A 2,262-nucleotide genomic window follows, 5' to 3' on the forward strand; every position below is an offset into this window, starting at 1 on the left:
CATATGGGTCGCCCTCCCAGGGCTGTGGGGTACTCGGTACCGGGCCGGTGTCAGTGGGATGTGTCACAGCAGCGGTGACCCGGACGGTGGCCCTGGGCACCCATGTAAATGGCGTGGTATAATGGTAAAGAGTTTATATAGATAGTTTGACGCCACCTGTGGTGTTCAGCAACATAGATGTTAGGCCGACGCTGCATGCAGATCCTCTGGGACTGATGGTGTTGTGCAGCAAAGATGGTGAAGCTCCCCACAGGTGGAGCTGGAGTCCCAGGGAAGTGTAGATGTAGTGATGGGGGAAAGGCACAGGCGGTGTAGGTGCTGGTACCCAGATGTAGCGGTGCTGGAATAACTGTAGGTCACCAGAGCGTGCAGTTCCAAAGCTTTACTCACAGTCTGCAGGTTACACAGATGCCTGCCTCCGTGCTGTGTCCTCCAGGTCAGGATCTCAGCCAACCTCCGGGACCAAAATGGAAAGCTCCCTTCCAACACTCCGCCAACATGTACCTTCCTGAACGTCTCCTTTCTAGCGCTTGTGGGGGAAGCACTCACAGGACCGTGGTTCACTGAAGCGCCTCCTGTCTAACAGATGTTCCTCAGACTTTACTTGTATGGTAGACAGCTGTAGCCTTTTCCTTCTGGCTCCCACACGTCGATGCTGGGGCCTCTGAGCCTTAGTTGGGTACAGAGCATTTATAGCTGCTACTTCCCCCGGTTTCTGCTGAAGGAACGTCAGTGTCCCTTCAAACTCGGAGACCGGAATCGGGACCATGCGCTCCAGCTAGGAGTGAGCCTTAACTCTGCTCATCCTCCAGCTCCCCTTCTCACGTCCACACACTTCCCCTTCCCTGCACAGAGTGCCCTAACATACCTCCTCCCGACCACAGAGAGCAGCTCCTCAGCAGTCAGGTTCAGAGGTCTCCCTGCTAGCCTGGAGTGGGAAATGTGTTGTGTGTTGGTTTCACTGCTAGAGAGATCCTTCGTTGCTCCCAAGCTTGACAACACACTCCCTAGGAGGAAAGTAATGCCACAGTGGCGACCGTACTCTTGGGGACGCCACAAGTGCACTGAGGCCCAGCCACTGCTGGATGATGCTGCTGGTACATTGACCCAGACCACTACATTCCCCTCGCACTCTACACTGCCAGAATCTGACCCAGGTTCCCCTTCCCACATACTATACCACCTTACACGGTTACAAAGTGGAAGGTGCAGATGAAAGTGCAGGTTCCTTGAGCAGGTGGGGGGCATACTCATGGCGATGGCACTGGCACAGGGCACTGTATAGTACGCAAAAGTGTCTCTGCCGGTGGGAGCGCCTAAACAGCCAAGTGCAGTGAGATGGAAGATGGGGACGACAAGGAGTTCAGGTAGTGCAGGGATTCCCTAGCAAGGAGACTTATGTAATTGTTTTCAATGTTGGAACAGCAATTTTTGGGGAGCACTATACTCTGGTGAATGATATATGGGGCCCACCATACACTGGAGCATTCCAAAGGTGGACATCAGACACTGGAGCAGCATTTACAGGGCCCATTATACACTAGAGCAGTAGAAATGGGGCCCATTATATATGGAGCATTATTTGGGCCCATAAGACAGTGGAGCTTCATCCATTGGGACCAACATATACTATAGCATTATGTGAAGCTCATCATATACGGTTTGAAACGTTATATGGGATCAATGATTCCATATGGAGAAATATATGGGCCTCATTACTCTGTATAGCTCACTAAGCGCTGGCCATAATACTGTAAGGAGTTATATACTGTCTGTTTTTGGAGGTATTGGAGAATTTAAAATGGATATCAGTCATGAGATGTAAGAAGTGAAGTATTTTTCATTGTACTATACTGCTATTTCTCTGCCGTATCGGAGCATCATGAGTTGTGGTATGTGTTAAAGGGGCGCTCTTTGGCCCTGGGCCCACGAAAACCTGGAGCCAGCCCTACCCCCGAACAACTGTAGCCAAATAACCCCCCTTTTTCTGTGCGTAACTAGTATTATGAAGTAAATTAAGGTTGACAAGCTTAAGTAATAAGAATTGATGCTTTTGGCATTCCAATGGGCACTGTAGGTGTGTTTCCTGTCCTCCTCTCACTGCCGACTTTAATTCCCCATTGACTTACATTGGGTTTCGTGTTTCGGTCGGACCCCCGACTTTTCCCTATAGTCGGCCGATTTTGCTTGACCCGACTTTTGGAAAAGTCGGGTTTCATGAAACGAAACTCGACCCTAAAAAAACAAAAGTTGCTCAACTCT

The sequence above is a fragment of the Dendrobates tinctorius genome, unplaced genomic scaffold, assembly GCF_039654945.1.
Source record: "Dendrobates tinctorius isolate UK_male_01 unplaced genomic scaffold, ASM3965494v1 ptg000039l, whole genome shotgun sequence".
Classification (NCBI taxonomy): domain Eukaryota; kingdom Metazoa; phylum Chordata; class Amphibia; order Anura; family Dendrobatidae; genus Dendrobates; species Dendrobates tinctorius.